General features: G+C 36.1%; 1 non-coding gene across 1 annotated transcript; it reads left to right on the top strand.

Moving 5' to 3' along the window:
* The first annotated feature begins 604 nt into the window (after nt 1-604).
* On the top strand, nt 605-708 carry LOC118884477. Its single transcript, XR_005017309.1, has one exon. It is a non-coding gene; the product is annotated as a U6 spliceosomal RNA (small nuclear RNA).
* The last annotated feature ends 23,928 nt before the right edge of the window (nt 709-24,636 follow it).

Genomic DNA, 24,636 nt, shown 5'->3' with positions numbered 1-24,636 from the left:
TGTGGCAGGCAATATTCCATTTATCACTGTCTATATTTCTACCAACATTCGATACACATGATTACTCTTGTATTCTCTAAGAAGATGGAAGATGTATTCTCCTTTCCTTTCTGAACTCTCAGCAGGATCACTTTTAACAGTCCGTAGGCTTTTCCTAACATGCACCTCAAAACTCTTCCAGCCTCTAAAACAACTTCCACATTTTTCCGTATTTGTTACAGTGGCACCCCACTTCTTAACTACCAAAGTCTATCTTAGTTCAGGCTGCTATAACAAAATACCATAGACTGGGTGGCTTAATAAACATTTATTGTAACAATATTGATATGATTATCATGTCAATATTGATGTAAATGAGAATACTGTTGCATATGAAACTGCATATATCATATTATAAAATCAGTGTTTAGGGACTTCCCTGGCGGTCGAGTGGTTAGGACTCCACCCTTCCATTGTAGGGGGCCTGGGTTTGATCCCTGGTCAGGGAACTAAGATCCTGCAAGCTGGACTGCATGGCCAAAAAAAAAAAAAAAAAAAAAAAAAAAAAAAAAATTACGTATTGAATGGGGATTAAAACTAATTTAAAAAGTTGTTTAAAAATCATGTATGTTTTGGCAGCACATACACCAAAATTGGAATGACTCAGAGAAGATTAGCTGGGTCCTTGCAAAAGAAGACACACAAATTCATGAAGCACTCTGTGTATTTTGTGAAGCATGTACTCTTAGAGATTATTGTTTCATTGTAAATCTGAAAGCGATCCTGCAAGGCATTCAATGGTGGATAACCACTTTTAGAGAAAGTAGGTTAATAATTTTTATACTTTAAAGTAATTTTTAAAGTTTAAATTTTGCATTTTAAGTGCTAAAAGTGACCTATTTTATTTTCTGAATTAACACTACGTTCCCCTGTATTTTACCTTTTTCTCTTGAAGTGAATTTAGAATTAAATAATATTTTAATGTGGTGTTATTACAGTGTAGTATAGAGATATTGTATATAATCTATCAACTCATTTGTCATCTACTGGAGATTTCCAAAGGGAATAAAAATTAATTTAGACATTAAAAAATAGGTATTGATAGGACTTGCAGATTATCATACTAAGTGAAGTCAGAGAAAGATAAATACCATATGATATCCCTTATATGAGGAATCTAAAAAAAAAATGATACAAATGAACTTATTTACAAAACAGAAACAGAGTCACAGACTTAGATGGATTGGGAGTTTGGGATTGATGTGTACACACTGCTATATTTAAAATAGATAACCAACAAGGAACTACTGTATAGCGCAGGGAACTCTGCTCAATACTCTGTAATGACCTAAATGGGAAAAGAATTTGAAAAAGAATAGATATATGTATAACTGAATCACTTTGCTGTACACCTATAACTAACACAACATTGTGAATCCACTATACTCCAATATAAAATAAAATTTAAAAAAAAATATTGCAGAAGCATCATACATATTACAAGTATATTAATCGACAGTGTGAAATAATAAAGAGGTACCTTGATCATAACAATTTATTTTGTTCTTTAATTATTTGTTACCTGCTGCATCTGACTTTTCTATATATATGTTCACATCCAGAGAGGCAAAATTTTAAATACCAATTTATAATTAATTTGAAAAATTTATTATACCTTTAGCGTTGTTTGAGCTCCAGAATTCCTTTTTTTTTGTGCCAGATCTAAAGAACTCAGAGGGTAACTTGTAAAGCCATATAGGGGAGAAAATTCTTCCATTCCAACAAAAATTTCTCTGAAGAATTCCTCTAAGAACTTCTTCTTGGGCTTCCCTGGTGGCGCAGTGGTTGAGAGTCTGCCTGCCGATGCAGGGGACGCGGGTTCGAGCCCTGGTCTGGGAGGATCCCACATGCCGCGGAGCAACTAGGCCCGTGAGCCACAACTACTGAGCCTGCGCGTCTGGAGCCTGTGCTCCGCAACAAGAGAGGCCGCGATGGTGAGAGGCCCGCACACCGCGATGAAGAGTGGTCCCCACTTGCCACAACTAGAGAAAGCCCTCGCACAGAAACGAAGACCCAACACAGTCATAAATAAATAAATAAAAGAACGTGAATTTCTAAAAAAAAAACATTTAAAAAGAACTTCTTCTTTTATCTACAGGTCAGCAAATTGGGCTCCAAAAGTTATTTCATATGATAAGTATATACAAGAACCATTAATTGCCTACTTCTTAGATTAAGAATCCTGACAGTTAGTAGAATTATCCTTGTAATTTCCAACAAGACAATCCAACTTTAAATGGCTGAAGCCTCCAAAGAATCTAATATGTTGGTTTTAATACACAGTGAGGAAAAAATAGGTACTAATCTGCATTTGTGTATTAAAATCAAAACAACATCTTAAGGAGACTAATTATAAAGATAACTGATAGACACAAAAGGATAAACTTGGATATTGATTGCCCTAATTATCAGAAGAGGACCCACGTTAAATTATTTTTAAGGGCCTTTCCTCTCCTGCCCCTCCCCCCTCAGTTTTTTTTTTTAATATAAATTTATTTATTTTATTTTTGTCTGCGTTGGGTCTTCGGGCTTTTCTCTGGTTGCGGCGAGCAGGGGCTACTCTTCGTTGCGGTGCGTGGGCTTCTCATTGTGGTGGCTTCTCTTGTTGTGGAGCACAGGCTCTAGGCGCGCAGGCTCAGTAGTTGTGGCACACGGGCTTAGTCGCTCCGCAGCGTGGGCTTCTCATTGTGGTGGCTTCTCTTGTTGTGGAGCACGGGCTCTAGGCGCGCAGGCTCAGTAGTTGTGGCACACGGGCTTAGTCGCTCCGCAGCATGTGGGGTCTTCCTGGACCAGGGCTCAAACCCGTGTCCCCTGCATTGGCAGGCAGACTCTTAACCACTGCGCCACCAGGGAAGTCCCCCCACAACAGGTTTTGAATATTAGCAATTGGAACTAGAAACCTCATTGTCACATTTTTGCATTATTAAATGATAGCACTTAATTCATTTCATTTTTACCAGCTTAATTGTTAGAAATATTCATTACGCAGAAATCTTAGCCCCATTGACTCCTTACTGAGTAAAGCTATTATGCTCATTCCAATACTTTTAGTAATCTGTCGCATTTTAATTCTTCCTTTGAAATAGTGAATATTGAATAAAATTGAAATCCCTTACAATATTATTTCAATCTACAATTCAAAAAATTTTTTAAAGGAGTAAAAGGGCATGTGTCCTATGACTGGATCCACTTAAAAGAGAGTGCCTATCTTGTCCAGATCCCCAGAGGGACAAAAATTCAAATGAGTTAACATTTCAGTTTTAAATTACCCTCTTCTGTTTAGATTTTAAATTTCTGAGTGAGTTACACTAATCTATATTCAACACTGTTTTGTTGGAGTAGAAGGGCAATGGTTATGTGTTAAAATTCACTTGGGAAAAGAACAAGGTCTACAAAGAAAAAAATTAAATAAAGGAGAGTAATATTTATTATAAGAACTACTTTTTAGACCTCTTTTCCTTGTCCTTGGAAAAATTTTAACTGAAAAGAAATATTACTTATACCGTTTTGCTATTCTCTTGAGTTCTGTGACAGGATTAGCTGGCAGGAATCTTGGGGCCAACTTGAATATGAGGCTACGAAGGGAGAAAAGCAAATCAAACTCAGCCTCCAGAAGTTTCTCTGCTACACTGGCTGCCTGGGAGGCTGCCTCGTTGTTCTGTGTCTTTGGGGGTTAAGACGCTGGCACTTTTTCCTCTGAATATGACTGCTCTGTGTCTATGTCTGACCCTTAGGATGTCATAGTGCTTTTTAGACTATGGGAAGTCATTTGGCAATTATCAAATGCATTAGGATTATAAGTAATGATTTTATAATTCTCATTTTGCTCCAACTGGGAATCAGAAAAATATGCTTTATATTTATTTAGCACTTTCAAAGAAATTTAATGAAGCATTACTGAAATACTTCTTGCTGATCCCATTTTTTACAAGGTGGCAAGCGTGCCAGCTCGCAATTATTCAAGTCAGTGGCTAACTCTCAATGAGCAGAGGGTAATTTCATTTTAACCCATTGTTACAATTTCCTCTTCTAACTCATCTAAAATGTCAGAAGCACTTTCTGGAAATATATTTGAACTATTTAGTTTTCTTTCATTTTTATGTCTCCTGGTACAACTCCCACCTTGAAATTGCTCTTGTGTGAATTGCCAATGAATTTCACGTTATGAAAGCAAAAGGATGTTTTTTGGTGGTGGTATCTTGCTTAACCTCTTTTCATTCATTCATTTAATGAGTTATTGAACATTTACTATCACCAAGCACTGGGAAACAGAGGTGCACAAGAGAGAGACCATATCCTTATGGTATTTATAATTTAGTTTGAAAGACTGAATAGGTAATTATAGAGGTGTTAAATGTTAGGAAAAAAAAGTGCCTTGGGAACATATAATGGAGACCTACCCTAGCTTTGAAGTTAGAAAAGGTCTCTCTGTGGAAGCAATTTTTACTTGGGTTCTAAGTGTAAGTAAAGAGTTGATTTGTGAAGTGGAGATAAGCAAGACATTTTTTAACAGAGGAGAAAGCAATTTTCACTTTCTCAGTTTTCTTTCAGTTAACACCTACTCAGCTACCAAAGTAGCACTAAATCTAGATAAGAAATAATAAGGATTTAAAATCAGGGACAAAAAAGAATGAACGTATGCAGATATATTAGGAATGTGGATTTAGTGATTGCATGCATATGAAGATGGGGGAGGGGGTAAAGTTAAGGAAGTCCTTGAGGTTAGTTTGGGCCACTAAGTAGGTGATGGTGTCCTTTCTTAAGACTGGGAACACTGAACAGCAGCAGGTTTGGGAAGAGCTCATAAATCCAGTATTGCATGTGTTGAATTTGAGGGGGTTGAGAGAAACTACTGGGAATGTTAAATAGTCAATTAAATGTATATTGCCCCAGAAAAGAGGCTGAAGATGCATATAGATATCTTAAAACAAACAAAGAAACTCATCATCACACACAGCAAAATATGATGCCAATTCCCTGATCTCTTTGTGATCATGGGTCTAGCATCCATGTGGTCATCAAAAACAGAAGACCGAGACACATTTATTCCTCATATTTTCTTATGTCCCATGTCTTTTCCATCATTGTGTCCCCCCAATTCCACTTTTTAAATTTCCTCGTCCTCACCCTGTAGCACTTTCTCGCTTCTCTGGGGGATTGCAATAGCCTGCGAATTCAAGCTCTTTCTTCAGTAGCATCATTAAAATGAATATTTATATTGCTGCCAGAGTGAGCCATTTAAGATAGAGAACATTCCTGCATTTTCTTTTTTCTCTTCTTCCCAATGTTAACTTCTAATAGGTCTTCTTATGCTTCTGGATAATGCCAGTGGAGTGTTATCTCTCAGTTTTCCATACTTCTATTTTTCCAAAGTATATATGGGTATAAAGTCCCTTTGATTATTTTCTCCTTTGCCAATTGCTTTGCTTAAAGTCTAGCATATAGATTGTAAAGCATTACTTTCATGATGGAAGTAACAGGAATAAGACAATGGTTAACAGCACAGCCCATGAAGAAAGGCTATTAGCATTCAGAATCCAGCCCCAATATTTACCAGCTTGGTGACCTTGGACAATTAAACTACCTGTGCTTTATTATCTTCACATTTAAAACAGGTATAATAATAGTGACTATTTCACAGTATCGTTCTGAGGATTGAATTAGTTAACACATTAAAGTGCTTAGAATGGTACCTGACACAAAGAAAACACAGCATGTCACTATTATTATTAACTATATAAAGGATGACTTCTGAATATTAATAAAAGAGGGACTTTATATATTAACTAAATTAACTTAATTATTAATGTAGTTAAGATTTATTGTGTACCTGATGTATGACAGGCACTGCCCCAACACTGGTTATATAGGAGCAAACATAAAAAAGTATGGTTTCTTCCATCATGAAAAATAGCACCTGGAGGAAGAAATGTACATTACACATCTGTGAGAAGTGATGTGCTTATCAACAGCTGAACATCACACGGACATAGCATATTTAATATTTTTGAAGTAAGATTTATCTTTTTATTCTAAACCTACTTTGCTTTTGCTTCTTGGTTTCAATAATGGAAATATGTACTCATTTGCTCTATTCAGAACTGGGAATTGTCCTCCATTCCTTGCCCCTTGATTCATGTATTTAACAAGTATTCATTGGGTACATTCTTTGGTGATATAACATTAAACATAATGGATACAATCCCCACACCCTCAGAACCAATGCTATTGTGAATATCTGTATGGTCAGGCCACCCAAGGTGGCTGTTCTCTTGCTCTCTGTACATCCGCTGCTCAACCAGTGCCTGCTTCACCTACACCCTACTCACATGACCCACCTTCCTACATACTTGCCCCTGCCCCAGCTAGTGCTTGTTCTAACCTGTAGCTCAGAACATCACCACCATGATAGCTTATCAGAGGGACGGTGAGGGGTGTGCCCTTCTGCTAGTTTCTCTGGTAACCGATGAGCCAACCTGTTGACCTGTGTGGTGCAGCCTAACAATATTTCACATTCATGGTAAGTTTTCCTTAAAGAGGTAGTGGTCTTGTTGGTGAGAAGAAGTCAAACATCTAAAGCACTAAATTGCATTAAATAGTTAACTCATTTAAGGAAACAATATAAGAGCTGCTATAAGGCAGCAAGTGACTCTAAAGAGAAGGAACGAGGATTGCAGAGTTAGAGGGGGCCATCTTTTTCAGGAATGGTCACCGAAGCTTTTTATATTAGACATGGAATTTTTGAGATGGAGGTCTTGAGGCAGGAGATAGATGGGCCCTCAGGGCAAAAGGTTTGAGTTTGTTCCCTGTGGACCCGTACTCCAAGATGGGAATAACAGGACAACTGAGAGAAGAGGCTGGGCCCTGCCCAGATAGAAGACAAGAGACCACCTGTTCCTCATTCTTGAAGTCAGGAGACCTCCCGACTACACATGCACAGAAAGGCTCCTTGGAGGTCAAAACGGGAGTGATGCCAAGTGGCCAAATCTACCCACAGGCCTCTTTGGTAGAATCCATCTTGGCTAAGAGATACACTCGCACACATGGGAAAATCCTGAGATATACCAGATATGGACTTTGAACCAGGCAAATCAAAATGACTGGCCCAAGGAAATCCAGAAGAAATGCCCCATATAAGTGATTCAAACTGCCACGAGGGCGCGACTCTCTCTGAGCCCACCCGTGTGTCTATCCACTCGTAGTGTACTCTTTTCTCCTAATAAATACTTTACTTGTTTCTCTACTTTCCGTCTTTCTGGGAATTCTTTTTCTGCAAAGCCGTAGGGCCAGGGCCTTGTCACTGGCCACTAGTCTAGTGGCTGGGATTCGGCGCTCTCACTGCCGCGACCCGACTTTAATCACTGGCCAGGAACTGAAACCCTGCTTCAAGCCGCTGCAGGCCGAGGCCACCCGAGATCAGTCTTACATAAGGAAGGAGGAAATATGACATTCCAGAGAGACTGAGTCAAATTCATTGTTTTCCTTTAATTTCTGGCCAAATGCCTGACTGTTGGGACTCCATCTCAGCCCCAGATTGGAGGTCTAGATCTTGGAAGTAGAAAATGACATTGAAGAAGACTCAAAAGTCACATTATATTAGCAAGTACCTAGCCAGTCCACAGGGGATCCTAACACCCACCCTACCCCCAAAGCTAGCTTTTTTGGTGTGCTCATAATTTGTCCATTTTCGCCAGAATTGTTTCTGTACATGGTTACTAAGGATTTCTGAAATGGCAGAATGGATCCAAAATTACTTTCATAGTGCTAGAATAAAGTTTAAGAGAGCTTGTCTTGGACACAAAACCCATCCCCAGAGCTTGTTTTGTCTGCATTTTCATGAAACCTCAGTTAGCCTTATCTATTTTCTCCATGTTTATCTCCGCTGATTCTTGTTCCCATCAGGCCTGTCTATAGATTTGTTTATTCCCCCTGCCAGTTGACAGTGACCTTAGCACATGCTGTGCCAGTAAACTTATTTTGTGAGTTCATGGTCATTTGTTTAAATTCTGCCTGCTCTATGACCCTGGCTTTCCAGACAAATTTGGGGTTCCCCATTAACATAATTCCCTGATCTAATACAAAGTCGTTTAATGAAAGGAAGGTATCTTAATTAAAACATATGATTAGCTGTGTCAATTCAAATGAAAATGACTCTAATTTAAACAAAGGCATAGAATTTTAAAGTTAGAAGGGGCCTCCGGGATCACCTAGTAAATGAATGGTTTTGGTAATTGTTCTTCCCTGCTGTGTGCATTAGCATCTGCATTTTATTCACTGCTGTCAAATACATACTTTTAAAAAAGATAATAAGACCTTAATAATATGGAAAGTTCCTAATAGTTGTACTTCTTAACAATCTTGCTAAAGTCCTCTGACCTTACAGTTCATGACATAATTATTTATTAGTCTAGGGATAGAATCATTTATGGCTTAGAGTAGATAATAAAAGGGATTACTACCCAGGCAGTTTCTTCCTTAAACTCAGTTTTCCTAATCTCTTTTCCTATGGCAACAGAGCAATTACTTTTCAGCTTGTTGATTCCTTTGTACTTTAAATATAGATAAATGTAATCATGCTGAAAACCTGGCGGGTTAGCTAGTGCTCCTGAATTGAAATCCCAAACTGCAGAAAAGCATTGATTCACAGCTTAGTTTTCTACAAAACCTGGTTACAACTGTATGTAAAGAACTAGATGGCCCTGAAGTAAATCTATAACTGTCACCACTGTGAAGAATAAAGTCTAATTTGCCTGAATCTTGATTAAAACATTATTTCCAGAAAATGGAATAAGTTTGTTGGTTTTTGTTTTGTTTTTTTAAGAAATTACAAGTAAAACTTGGTTGATACACAAAGAAAGATTATAAAAATAAAAGGATGCTTGGCTTAAGATGGGGAGAAGGAAAATGATACAGCAGAGCATAATCTCTGGAATATGTAAAAGAATCAAACAAATCATACAAGGAAACCAAATTATGCCAAAGAGAGTGTGTTTTAAAGTTAATATTGTACAAGAAACCAAGTAAGTTTAAGGAATGTAAATCTGTGTATCTCACAAGAAATGAGTCTTTCAAAGATTAGAACACCTGAATCAAGAAAAGTTTCTACAAGCCTGGGTGTGAACTTGCCCTAAATGAGAGTCAATTACACCAAAAACGAAAGTCCATCAAAAACACTGTGAGAATTCATGGGTCTTATGTCACCTACTCTATTTTTATCAGTTCCTGAATAGCGCAAAAAACTTTGTAAATATATCATAACTGGGATAGTTAAATAAAAAGAAAAATCTATGGCAGGAACTTGTATTCTATATCATTATCAAAATAAACTTTGAATTTATTATTCCTTGGGTTAAGAAGACTGAAGACCAAATAGCTAAAGTATCTGAAGATTTTCTTCCCCTTTTTGAGAATAATATTAAAACATATCATTGTGTCAGGGAGGAAGAAATTTTCCTCTATGCTTTTAGGTTCTTTTGGCTAGTCTAAGAATTAAATTTACATGAGACAGACTAATTGGAGGACTAACTGGAGAAAATCTTTAAAAAAATTTAGTAACAAGTGTAAATGGGAGAGAGCCAGGAAAAGTGAGTAATTCTCCAAAATGGCTGAAATCCTCACCTTAAATACCATCTTCAACTAAAGACCAAAGAGGATTTGGGGAATAGTGGTTTGGGACTTCAAAGGGGAGGAAGGCAATTCACACAGAGATGGAAAAGTAAATGTTTGGTAAATAAACGCTTGCTGGGCCATGTGGAGACAATGGGACTCAGAGTGGACCCTGATCTCTAAGCTCTGTGGAGTTTCCCCCACCAAACCCAGCCCATATTCTTTGCAGATTATCTCTGGTGATAGCTCTGTTCCAGGGACAGGCCCTTTATCTAAATTTTTAAGCAGTTTAGGGAGAGTTAAGTCTTCTGTTTCTAAAAATAATCAGCCTAAATTAATCCTCATGCCAAAGAGACATATTTTGGAGTGGTAAAATTTGCTTCCCTACAATGGAAAATTGTTGTAATCTTTGATTTTCTCATCTGAATGGTAGAATGCAGGCCAAAATTACACAATGGCATGTCTTTAGAGAATTAAAAGGGATAAAGAAAATGTCTCTCCCAAAGTGCACATTTAGCAATACTCGTGTTCAGTGATGGTAGATGTGACGTTTTGAGACAATCCAATGTCTACTGCTCAGCTGTACTATGAACTAGCAGTAATTGATGATGAAGTAGGTGGTTGACTTGATTACATTATTATTGTCTAAATTTATAAACATTGTTTCTTGATTCAAGAAATGCTCTTGTAGGTGGAAACATTTTCCCTTCTCTTCCAAATTCTTTGGCTGGTCTAATTAAATTGACACAAGACAGATTAACAGGAGAAAAACAAGTTTAATTTTGCATGTATAGGAGCCCCGTGAAAATATGAGACTCAGAGAAGTGACCAAGGCAGGAAGCTTTTATACCTTTTAGATAAGAATAAATAAATTAGTGAATAATTGACAAGACAAAGGGATTTGGGTTTGAGGTAATAAATTAGTGAAGAAGTAAAAAGGGTGGTTTATCTACCCTTCTTGGCCTTACATTCCCTGTCTCTGGTAAAAAGGATACCTTATCATCTCCTGGTACAGTGAGGGTACCTTTCCCATGGAAGATTTGTTTCCTGATTTCAGGACAAAGGAAGGTCAGAGTGGCCTTGCACCAGGTTACTTATTGCTTAAGTAACTTTAATTCATGCGTGCCAAATGGGCATCTTTAGGAGTGGCGTATTCTGCTCTCCTTTACAATCTTTCAGTGCAATAGTTAAAGTAGTATTTTGAATTAAATTCTTAGTTATTAACTGAATAATCACCTCTATCTTTAACTGAATAATCATCTCTAATCACCTGTATCTTGAGGCCTCGTACATAATTGATGCAGGTGTTACTTTGGGGCCTATTATGTAGAGCAGGTGAAAACAAGATTTAAAAAGAGCAGGTTTTAGATCATGAAAAGTTCTGAGTGTGTTGATAAGGTCATATTTTATTCATTTAGTCAGTACTGATGCAGAGGTAATATTTTTAAGCAAAAGGGTTAATATAATTAGATTCATCATGGAAAGGTGATTCAAATAGCTTGAGAAGGGACTAACTGGGGCAAGATGGGAAAGTCACTCAGTTCTAATGACCCACATAGAAAATGTATGGGGTCAGAATAAAAAGCATTAGGATGGAAAGGATGGTAAGGATTAAAAAATGATCAGGAATTAGAGTTGTATGTGTCTTACTCCTGATTTGATACGGGGCAGAGAGAGAAAAAAAAAAAAACAATCCAGGATAACAATCACATTTGTGGCTTGGGTATCTAATGAGCGGTTGGTTCATTTTCTCAGGTAGTGGGTATAAAAACAGAACACATTTGAGAAAGGAAGATTTTAGTTGACTTTTGAATACATAGAGCTTGAGATGACTGTGTGAAAATGGCAAGCAGGTTGAGTTCAGAATTTCTGTTACTTAGATGGTAAAATAATGAGCATGGCTGTGGTGGCCCAGGGAATGAATATAGAAGACAACTGAAGATGAAATTCTCAGAAATATTGGCTTTAGGTTGAGAACCAATGCTCAAAAGGATGAGTGGGAAAAACAAAACAACACAAAACAAAACTGTAGAGCAAAAGGAGGAAAATCAATAAAGACTGCTGTCCGATTAGCCAAGTTTTAACAGTGTTTTTTGAAAAGACTGAAACAATAAATATTGTCAAATCTAACTCCAGAGGAAAAAGAATGAAAAGATGCTCTGTGATTTATGAATGAAGATACTGTTATTATCCTTAATCCATAAATATTATTAGAGAAGAGATAAATGGGCCTAGAAATATTTTAATATTGACAGTTAATTTCTAGAACTGGAGGAGTTTTATAGAGCAGACAGCTTCAAATTTTCACAAGAAACACTTATTAGTTAACAAAAATTGAGCCCACTGCTCATATAAAAGTATAAATTATATACACTCATGACTCTAATATATTAATATATTATAAAACATAGCAGGATTAAAATCTGCATATAGTTTAATAAAGTGGAAATAACTAAAATATTTAAAATAAATATATTTTAGCTGATATGTTATAAACATGCTTGGTCTCAAAAATAGGTAAGAGGGAGTAAAAAGCACAATCTTTAACAGTCCTCTCTGATGGTATGAAAATGTTAAATTAATTGGTCAGAGCCACCTTGCCCAAGTCAAATAGGAAGTTTTGTTTCCTTCAAAGATTATCTCAAAGTTTATGAGCATCCTGTTTAATATGAAGTTTTTAGTCTGAATAATAAAAGCAGTAGTTTATTTTTAAAGAGAGGAGGATTCATGCTGTTTATTATTATTCATATTATTTTGATCAAAACATCTACTGTTTATCACTGAAGAGGAAGGCAATTTCTAAAGTGACTTCATATCCTGGGAGGGAAAAAATCCCATTATAATTATCTCACTGCTACCCAGCATCTCCACATGTCCCAAGGACAAAGAAATGAAAATCATTTCAAAAGCTTTCAGAGGTCAGCTGATCTTCTTGGTGATACAGTAAGACCGGAGTACTGTAAATTCTCTGAGCATCAACTCATTCCAGAAAGCAGTACACTCATTTCATTTAAGCAATTTGCCCTTAGGATGAGTTTATTTTTATGCAGATTATTTAAAAATCTTTTCAAGAAACATGTATTCTTCTTAAAAGAGAGACTGATTTTCATTTGCAATGTGCACACAGACATTCCACCTGGGAAGTAGACTATGTCACTAAAAAATAGTTTTAACCTGAACAAGTTATTAGCTTTATTCTTTACTATTAGCTAACGGTAGGGCTATTACATCCCAGTTTTCTTCTCTATCAGGTAACACACAAGTGTAGAAAAAAATGTATTGCCTCTTCCTATATTGTGTGTATTTTACTTTTTCTACATGTTGAGCAGGTATTTATTTCGTTGTTAGCAGACTCTCAGTTGGATAACAAATCTGTTACGTAATTTGGGATCAGAAAATTATATGAATGAAAAAAAATCAGAGTTAGGTGGAATATTGCAGTCTTTATTCAAAGATGTAAACATATAATTAACTAAGGGTGGCAAAAGATAGAAAAGTAAACTGAGCAGTGAAATCTGCCTCGTGTTTATCCTTAATTCAAAAGGACACTATTGTGGCCTTGACTCATCAGTTCTGTGAATCAGCCTCATCTTGAAAAGTGAAGCAAACTTAGCTCTATCTCACAGGGATTTCAGGATTCGATGCTAATTAATTAGTGATTACAACATATTCTGAAGAAGCAAACACTCATTAAGTAGCAAGCTGTCGCCAGGGTTCTTTCTCCTCCCCTCGCCAGTGAGCTCTGCGTGAGTTTGAACAAATCACGTAAAGACTTGGGGCTTCAGTTTCATCATCAAGACAGGATAAATTCTAAATGGTCTTGGATGGCACTGTAGGTCCCTGTGGGCTTTCCTGGACTAATTAGTTCAGACTTATCTTTTGCTGCCCCTCTTATTACCTACCCCCCCCCCCATTCACATCTTATGCTCCAAGAATACTCAATTACTTGTAGCTCCCAGGAAAGGTTCTATTTTCCCATGCCTCCACGTTTTCATATGCGCTGTTCTTTCTGTGCAGAATGCTTCCAACTGAAGAGCTGGCCTGAACTAGTTCCCTTCTCTTTCAGCCCATCCTGTAGTGCTCCTTCCTCTAAGAAGCTGAGGTGATCTCTGAGGTCAGTGATTTCTGGCAATGTCCACACCACACTTGTTCATTCTGCCTACTCTTAAGTGAGGCATGTATATCTGCCTGGTATACCATTAAATAGTAAGCTCTTCAAAGGGCTTGAACTTTTTCAAGGATATGACTTTGATGTCCCTATTCATATACAGAATATGTTTAACACCTTTATTGAATATACTTACATAATGGGTTTATTCAATGTATTTTTTTAAAGTTAGAAAATGAATTTATCATTGTAAATGAAACATTCAAGATCAAAGAACACTCTAAAAATGTTTACTGAGCAACTACTATGTACTAAGACAATTTATAAGTACTGAAAATACAAAGCTAAATAATACAGAGTCTTTGTCCTAGAGGTGTTTAAGACCAGAGGAGCAGGCAGGACGATGAACAGACCAAACGGAGAACAACCTGGTAAGTTCTACTGAGGGATAAACAGAGGTTATGTACTATGTGAGGCCAGATAATGGAGAAACTAACCCTGCCTAGAAGACATAAGGATCATCAAGCTGGTAAAATTTAAACTGGTCTTATACTTTTGGTAAGAAAAAGGAAGAATGACTGACTCTTTTAGAAGGAGTGAATGGAATGTGCAAAGATAAAGAGTAGTGAAAATAGTTTGGGTCAAATAAAGAATGAATTTCCAAAATATCAGGGCATCAGAAACTTTTCTTAAGGTAGATGAATTATTTTCCAGTTTGGAAGAACTTCCAGGACCACAGGAGAAGACTTGCATGTAATGAATCTTAAGGAGGGAGAAATTAATGAATGTATGAACACCTTACAATTTAGGGACTGGTCTGTAAGCATTTGAATTTCATTCCTCAAGCAGCCAAACAAAACACGAGTAGTCACTGCCACCACATTGCGTTTTTTGCTCTCTTGTGTGGATCTCTTTATTTTCATTAACTTTCAGGGTCATCATGCTTTGAAATTGGGAGGGAGTGAAAGGATTCACTCCTCCTGCCAAGTAACACATTAGCATCTTACATTATTTCGTAACTGCATCCAATTGCAAATGTCACCAAACAGCTATTAAACAGCAAGTCCTGTGCACGAAATTCAGTGGTGCATGACACCTCTGATTAGGTGCGGTTTTTTTCTGAAAGGGTGATTATTCTTAGAAGGAATATTTCATTACCCTTAGTCTGAGTCCAGTTTATGCAATCATAACCTGAAGTCTCATAAGATATGTAACCAAACCTCAATATAAAACTATCAGTGTTTGTGGGTTATCTTGGTGAACCATCTGTATGACTGAAATGCACTATCCAAGTTATGTGTCGGAGCTGATTAAAACTCTCATCAACTGCGTTGTTGAAATTTTAAAAAGGTTCTACTATTTTAATGCATGATTTGTATTACCCTTCACTTGAAACAAAGCAGTGTTCTCTGCAGTTTCCAAGCAACACATCTTTTTCAATTACTATTTAGCATTGAATTCCGGCCCTAGATTCCTAACGCACTTCCCTTCTTCACTATGTGTATATTTAGCCTTGCAGAGGAATGTAACTACTGCATTACTTTGACCAAATCTGTTGTGTCATGTGTAAACCTTCTGTAAATAAGATAAATGCATTAAGACATTCAAAACTGAATTACAGCAGTTGAACTTACTTTCAACAAAGGAAGAATTCAATTTAGTTAAACCTATTCAAAAATATCTTTACTGACTGGAATTTTCATCTTATTTAAGAAAATATAGAGTAAAAATTCTGAACCCAGATACCATATTCACTCTTACCTTATAAATTTTTGAAGATTCAACAACTACATCGCAGAAATGAAGTTGATTAAAATAGGTTCATAAATATAATGATGACAACAATGACAATAGATCCACTTAACCTGTGCTTATCATGTGCTTGGCCTTGATCTAAGCCTTTGATGTATTTTAGCTTTATTAATGCTCAAATTAATGCTTAGTTTGATGCATATAGTAAATTAGCATATTTAAAAGTCTGTTTTAGCTAAGGAGTAGGTGCACTGACAATGTTAATATATGGAACTCATATGAAGAAAAATGTTTCTGTTTACGCAACCATTATGAAAGAATGTTGCTGGGCAGTTATCACCTGGATGTAGCTTCCTTAAGGAATTCAGATTAAATTAGTAAGGTTTGCATAATTTGATGCAGTTTATATGTTTCTTCTCGATATTGAGATTTAATGACTTAGTAGCAGAGCATCTGAGATTGTGTTGTAAATTACCTGCTGTACATAGGTTATAGAAAATGCTAAACATGAATTCAGGAAAAAAAAATGTGTTTATTCCTCTTTGTTGTACTTTCCCCAGGTTATTGTCTGGTTTTCCATCCATTCTAACATAAACAGAAATTTAAAATTGTCAACATTTTTACAATAAAATAGAAAAAAAAATGCTTGGTTTGATGGATAAAGTTCACTACTAGCATTAGTCTTACTTTATAGATGAGGAAACCAAGAAAGAGGGAGTTTACTTGAAATGCCCAAAGTCAAAAAATTAAGAACCAAAGGCATTACTTGAGCATAGATAGTCTGACTTGTATGTAACAATAATTAATCGATGTTCCAAATTAATTGTCATAATTTATACTCTGAGTTAAAGCTAAATCCAATGATCTACCAAAAGAAATTACCAGAGTTTCAACACATCCAAAATTACTTCTGAGTTTTATGACAAAAGTTGTATAGAGATTGTTTTGTTCAAAAAGCAATTATGATTTCATGATAAACCATATTGTGGAAAGCATTACTAGAAGTAAAATGAGACATTTCATTCCCCATGCAGTGGACTTCGATACTTACCGTCACTTTTCCAAGGGTCACTGTTTACCTCTTTCTTCAGGAGATCCACTGCTGTTTCAAGTAGTCAGGGTGACCTCCCCTGGAAAAAAGACAACATGGAAAAGTCTTTACAAACTGGCTGTTGTTGCAGGCAAGTGATTCTCTACCGACTGGCTCTGGAAAAACACTGTTGGGGATGGAGCTTCTTTCTCTCTGTGGATTTCTCTGTAGCTCTGTATGTTATTGGTATCTTCCAGGCCAGAGGGAAAATCAAGGTGAATAAAAACATATCAGTTCATCATGCAGCATACTCTATTCATTTGCTTTAACAGATGTGGTCAGTTTTTTCCACACACAGAATTTATAAACTTCTTTGCTTCCTAAGTAACACATTTTGATAAAGTGACACTACCTAGAGGACAAAAATTGGCTATTGAAAAAAAAATTTAATGGCTGGTAGGTTTTCTTGGGTAGTGGACAGAATTTGTACATAATGAAATGATACTGTGCAAGAGGTTTAACAGTTTTGATATAATTATCCAGCACAACGATATAAATGGCTTAGCAACATACACTTAGCAGCCAAAAAAAAGGTTACCATGGATATATAAAAATAGCTCTAGGTGGCTAGACATTTTATGTGCATTGGTGATGAGATAGGTAGTCTATGCTCCACTGTTCCAAAGTCCAAAATAAATGGAACAATTCTCAGTTTTTACCTTTGGTGCCTTAAAGACAATGGTGTGAGGGGTTCAGGTTCACCCCTAATTCTAAATGGAGTAATAGATGCTACTCCATTTGTTCCTTTTGTAAGAAGTCATGGATTATTTACTGTATGCTTGTTATCTTATGTCTAATGAATGGAATTCAAAAGAAATAATTTAAGTGATTAGGAACAACTTTCCATGTCCCTTGAGATAGTAGCCATATCTACTTCTTGAAGGCACAATGGTTTAAATAATCTGTTCATTTTGGTTCACAATTTTATGCCAACCTCAGTGCTTGGTACAGAGCAAGCAGAGCACCTCATAGAATGTTGCTGAATAAAGAAAAGAATTCCTAATTGTATATTGGTGCAGTTAACTGGCACAGTCTGCCTACAGGATAGCAAACAGGGTCAGAAAAACTGTTAATTTTTGTTACCATCACTATTTCTCAGACACAAGACAATGCTTTATTCTAACCAGCATTTCATGATTCTTCTTGGCCAATGAGAAAGGAGACAGCAATTCGTGTGTGTGTGTGTGTGTGTGTGTGTGTGTTCAAACGCATGCATGCACACACTTGTGTTTTGTGTGTGGGTGGGGAGAGAGCGAAAAGAAGAGCATCAACACAACCTTTATGAAAACAATTATTTTCAGTTTGCTTTACTACCAGGTTTGCCATCTTAAATCCATTCTTCCATAAATTTCATCCGTATTCTCTTCCCCGCATAAATTCCTTTAATTTTTCCCCATATTCCGATATTTTTAAGCATCATCTCTCTTATTTACCACCACCCATATTGTTTATGGCCCAGCCATACTAAAGAAGATCATGTCTTCACAGGAAAAATTATTATATGTAACATAAGCATTAAATATATCAGAAATATATTATTTTAAAAATGCCAGAAACACTAAATAGATAAACTTACCATCATCAATATCTATTCTTATCCACTTCTCCTATTCTCTTGGAGAAAGTATCTTTTCCATAGAACATACTCATTCAGAATGTACCTTTCTATCCATCCATAAGTATTTTCATCCCTTCTTTGCTCCCTTCACAGGAACTGTATATACTATCAAATATGACTTGTAACTCCTTTATCTTCAAACTCTTCCTGTTTGGTGCATCCTTCCAACTATCATTTAAACATAATCCAGTACTGTTCATAAAATTCCTTCCAAAGCCCCTATCTTCTTTTCAGCTACTTCACAACTCAACTTCTGTACAGGCCAATAAAACAGATGTGACCACTTCTGCTCAAGTCACCAATGACTCCCATCATGCAAAATTAGGAATTGGATTCTGTGGACTGCTCCCTCCATTGTGAAACAGTTTGGCCTCTAAGTTACCATACTTTTCTTTCTTCATTTATGTCCCTTTGATCTTTCTTTCTTTTTTACCCTTCCTTGTTCCTCCATTTCTGCTAAAACTTTAAATATAAGAGCTCCTCAGAGTTTTTGTCCTCTACACTCTTTTCTTTTCAAACTATACTATCCTTGTAGAGAAACTTATCTCCTCCCATGGAATTAAAAGAAAGTCATCTATATGTCAACAAATTTATAACTCTAGCTGAGACCTCATTACTGAGTTCTATGCACAGATATCTGATGGCCTATTCAGCATCTCTACTTGGATAACTCTTGGGCACCTCACACAAAATCTGTCCAAATTTCAATACTTGATCACCCTCATCCGTGTCCTTCCCATCCCCATCATCCTTCCTCCAGTTTCATTTCTCCACTGACAGCCTCATTACTTGGTGTTGTCTTTAATAACTGATTCCTTCCCATATCCAATCAATCACTGAGTTCCACTCTTTGTACATCTGATTATACCTCAAATCTGTCTATTTCTCTTTCTTTCCATTATAATCCGGCCAAGCTAACAACACTGTTGCCTGTATGACTACAGTAGCCTCAGAGTTTGTCTTCCTACATCTTCTTTTACCTTGCTCTAACCCATTGTCCACAGAGAAGCGAGAATAACCTTTAAAAAAACCTTACACATTTAATCATGCCAGATCTCACCTTAATGTGCTCTTGAGTATGCATTGGTCTTAGGATAGCAAATTCTTTAACCTGACTGACAAAAGCCCACTGTAGTCATCACTGTCTAGCTAGTCAGCTTCATTTTAAGGAACTCTTGCGATTCTGTGTTTTAGCCACTTCCTTCTCCATTTCTTTACTGAAAATCAACCCTCACTTTCATTCCTCAGATCATTGTCTATATATATCCCTCTGTCAAAAAGTGTTCCCCAATTTTTTAGAAAAATTTCGAATCTTTCTTAGATTCTTTTCCCGTAATCTCTGTGCTGTACACCTGAAACTAACACAACATTGTAAATCAATTATAATTCAATAAAAAAAAAAAAAAGATAGCAGAACTGTAGGAGGTGATAAGTCTGACACCCTATAACAGTGCTTAGAAGAGAGCCACCCATCAATCAGGAAAGTCCACTTTAAACTCATAGAAGCAAGAAATAAATTTCCATTGCATTTGGAAAAAAAAAAAATTTCGAATCACCTTTCAGGTCTGAGATTAAATTCTACCACTCTGGAAATCTGTCCCTGACTCCCTATGCTATTCTAGGGGTTCCCTGTTATAATATCTCATAACATTTTACTTTTTCTTCATGTAACTTAGAGCAATAGTATTGATATAATTTATGTAACTATTTGTTGAATATGTGTATAACCTACCAGCTATGAATTCCATGAAGCCAAGAACCTTGTTTTTATTCTTCTTCACGTTTTCCTCAGCATGATTTCTGCCATATAAGGGATCCTAAATGAAAATCTATGAAATGGATGTTGAATAAATTATGCAACCACATTACTGAAGCTTCTTTTTCCTTTTGCTATCCCTTAGCTTCAGCAGAATTTGAAGAATTTAGCAGAAATCAGAGAGATAAATCAACTATAGAGTTTAATGGAGTTCATGTTCGATTTCCAATTCCCTATCCTTCTGTGTTCCACAGGTTTAAGGACTTGATATTACTGAGTCACTAGACTGGTGACTCTTCCCATTATTTAGTACACCAAATACCCTATGTTATTTTGGACTTTGGGAATTAGATATGATTAGCAAGAGATAAAATTTTATTTTGAGAATCCATATTTTATATGTACTAGCTCTCTTATACTACCATATTTGAGCTTCAGAGGTTTAAATGAATGATTTGAAGTTTGTCTATTACTAGTATCAAGGATAAATATGCATTAATTTATTTCATGCTTTATTAAAATTCATGAGGTGACCTATAAAAAATATCAGGGTAAAAAATTCTCAAAATCTTGTCATTTGACTTTAAATTTCCCTCTTATACCTATTTGTAGAATAATTAATGCAAAAGAGGTTATCTTAAGAATTTTCACTTTCAAAAAAGTTCATAATGCATTCATCAAATAAACTGCTCCAGAAAATTTCAGATTACTTCATTGGATATTTGCTCACAAGTTGCAAATGTGATATCCTATTTGTATTCATGTCCCACAATCATGAAAATTTTAAATGTAAAATAGCAGTTGGTCCTTTCAAAAGCCTAGATTCATTATATAAAACTGAAATAATGCAAATTAAAAATAAAAAATTGGAATTTTGTAATTAAGAGTAGTACTTTTCATGTAGATTTTTCTAAATCTCATAATATTTATCTCACAAAACATAGTTTATATCACCATAACTTAGAAAGTGAGAGTAATATAAACTTCCTTCATAGTGTGTATACCTATTTAATCTCTATCTTCAATCAAAATTTCAACAAGCTAAGTTAGAATCATTGGCATTATTAAGTTTCAGTTAAATAATGAACAAACAAGGAAAACAACACACAGTGGAGGATAGGAAGACTTGCAGTATAACAAACAGTCTTTTAATGTTGCAAAACTACTCTGGAATTGCTGTGCTCATAAATGTACAACGTTCAGCTACAGAAACTTGAATACATCAAAACCACTTACATTGAATCATAGTACTCTTGACATACATAGAAATATGTCTGTTTGAAGATATTTATCAACCACCATTTTGTTAAAATTGTGGACTGAATGACAACTTGTACTGCAAGTATATCTTTACACTCAGAGAGACATGATATGATAAAGCTATAATGGAGTGTAGAGATTAGAAGTCAGTGTTTAAAAAGGTGTTTTACCCATGTAACTTATTTGTCTAAATCAATCTACTCCTTCAGAGAGAGTATGGAATTGACAAATGTAATGTTCTTCTGGATGAGGCTGAAGCATTTTGCTCCATTCATACAGCAATCATTTGATTTCAGTTAGAGATTGTTCAGTCACTGCTTAAATATTTGCAACAAATAAGCAGTTTAAAACAGAAAGTTTCAGTTATATTCAAAGACTTTTTAAAAACATAAATTCTTATGAACTTGCAGTAGAATATTCAAATAAGTGACTATATTTTTCCTGATTTCATTTAGTGTTTCTTCCTATGAGCACCCAACTTTTATATGACACAATATACACAGAAGCAGTGAGGCATAGAGGAATGACAAATACCTACATGCGAATCCTACTTTCAGGAGTATAAGCTCTCTCTGCAGGAAAAATCCCTTTGCATCTCTGAGATAATTTTGTCTACCTTGAAGCAAGATTATGAGAATTGGAGATAATAACTAAAAATTGACCAACCATGCTCATTCCAGACACAAAATATGTGGTGGATGTTTTTATTAGATGGTCAAAAAGAATCCTGTATCTCTTAAAATATTTTTCATCTCTACAAGATGGCAGAGAATTAAAGCACAAGAACAGAAACACTTGGCCCAATTATGTAAGAACAGAGAATCTTTCTTAAACAGGAAATTGAAATACAGTTGACCTTTGAACAACACGAGTTTGAGCTGCACTGGCCCACTTATAGTCAGTTTTTTTTCAATAGTGTATACTACAGTACTGTTCCATCAGTGGTTGGTTGAATGCCTGGATTCAGAGGAACGATGGATGTGGAACGAGGGCCTACTATAAATTATATGTGAATTTTGGACAGCATGGAGGGAAGGTCCCTCTAACTCCCTGCTTTGTTCAAGGGTCAACTGCAGTAGAAAGAAAGAACGATAATTAGTATTTAAACAGAGCCACTTTTGTGGTATAGAATAGAATTGTACCTATTCTGTACAATTCTTACAAAAATCCCATAAAGTAGATATTTTAAACTCCAGATCTCTCAAGAGAGTCCAGAAGCACCAGGAGCTTAATGTAATTTTCTCGTTGACTCCAAAGCCCATGTTCATACTGCCTCAGGCTGGGCTCTAGAATCTCTCTAAATGTTGGCCGTGACTCAGGAAAGGAATTCCCTGGGAAAAGTCTAAACCTGTCTTCTAGTGCAGGGCAGAAGACAGGTCCCAGGCAGGGGAAGTTTGGATCTAAAGAGCTTATCTACATGTGCATGGAACTGAGGGCACGTTAGACTTCCTGTCCAAACCTTTCATGGGGCACAAGACGGCAGATAATTATTCTGGTAATATTCTGATTCTTGATCTGGATTGTTGCTGGTATACAAGTGTGGTAACTTCCAGAAAATATATCAACCTGTATCCTCTTGTAAATTTACATATATATTTATACATACACACATATATTTTTATATTTATACATATACACACACTTAAATGTATTTCTATATTTACTTCAATCAAGTTAACAAAACAACATTAAAAAAATCAATGTGCAGTGTGCACTTATAACAAAGGAGTGTGGACCTAGCCTGAATGGGGTCAGATAGAGCTCACCCAATGAAATGGCACTTAAGCTTTGACCTGAAAGATAGAAGAATCTAGCCAGAGTTACATGACATTAGAAAAACCGAAATGTGTACAAAATGATAGAGGTCAAGAGAGTGTTCACAAATGGACAAGGAGATTGAGAGACCAGCCAGAGAATCATTGGAGTGATCTGGACAAAGCAAGCTGCTTATTACAAGTGTAGTTTGTGAGTAAAATACGAACATTTACTAAAAACAGACAAAGTCAATAACATTTACAAGGAAGCAAATGTTAAAATCTCATATCTTAGGTTAATAATAGCCATAACCCAACTTTTTTGTAGGAATACAAGGTATTCCTTATGATTAGAATACTTAAAGGGAAGTCTTGCTGTGAGAAAAGTTTTTTTAATTGGTTGTTTTTGTACATTCTTTGAAATGCACTTTTAAGAACTCGCTCCTTAGCAGCAAAATTGACATTCTGCAATGTGTGTGGCACCTCTCTTATAATAAGCATAGGGACTTCTTTAGGGGTAGAGAACGCCAGACTGCTGAAGATTGATATTCAGTTTTTAAATAATTAATAAGAACAGAATTTCTCAAGTTAGCTCAAGATCTTCTTGCTGCCTATGATTAAGAACTGGTTGGGACAGAGAACAAGAAGTGTGATTAAATTCTGGACTATTCTGAGGATTTACAAAATTACTCTTATTTAAGGCAGTTATTCTCAAGGTTTCATCTACCAATCATCAGCCCTAGCATCACTAGGGAACTTGTTAGAAATGAACATTCTTGGGCCCTAACTCAAATCTACTGAATCAGAAACTCTTGAAGCAGACCCAGCACTCTGGTTTACAAGCCTGCCAGGTGATACTGATGAAAGCTAAATTTGAGAACCAACACTTATAGCTTCCACTTTAACCTCCCTGTTGGAAACTGCAAAAAGAAGGAGGCCATACATACCCAAGAACCCCCCAAAGGCACCTAGTCACATCTTGGTATGGTTCTTATACATGCTGTCAACATTCCCCAGCAACTTGTATGTTAGATCCTTTCTTCTAACATATAACCTGAAGCAATAATCAGCCTACTCTTTATCCCATTCCAGCATTGCCTCTTCTTCATTCTTCAATTTGTGGCCACCTATCCAGAGAATCTACTTCACTTAGGTAATTCCCATGAGCTCCTCACTGGTGTCAAATCATGGTCTTCAGTTGCACTACTGTCTGTTTATCTATCTTCTACCATAATTTAGTCTCCATTAGGAAGGTGATTTTTCTCTTTTGTTTACTGTTATATGTGCAGCACCTGGAAGAGTAGCTGGTACTGATTAGTTGCTCAAAAATTTTTTTGGATGACTAAAATAACTTGTTCTTATTCCTTATCCTGCAGGACTTTGAAGCACGTTTCAAGGTTAACAAACATCATTAATATCAAGGTTCAAAACCATCAAATCTCTACCTTTGATTTCAAAAGTACTTCAGTCTTCTGGTGTTCTTCGTATGCTTCTCAGTTTTCTTTCCATTCTCCTTTGCTGGAGTTGTTTGTTTCTGGGCAACCTCAATCATTTATAGAGAGGCAGAAAATCATAGTAATTAAAGAAGACAAACTTTGAAATCAGAATCTAGGCAAATTACCCTCTATAAGCTTCAATTTACTCATCTATAAA

Source organism: Balaenoptera musculus, chromosome 18, assembly GCF_009873245.2.
Source record: "Balaenoptera musculus isolate JJ_BM4_2016_0621 chromosome 18, mBalMus1.pri.v3, whole genome shotgun sequence".
In the NCBI taxonomy this organism is placed as follows: domain Eukaryota; kingdom Metazoa; phylum Chordata; class Mammalia; order Artiodactyla; family Balaenopteridae; genus Balaenoptera; species Balaenoptera musculus.
This window is presented reverse-complemented; position numbering and strand designations above follow the sequence as displayed.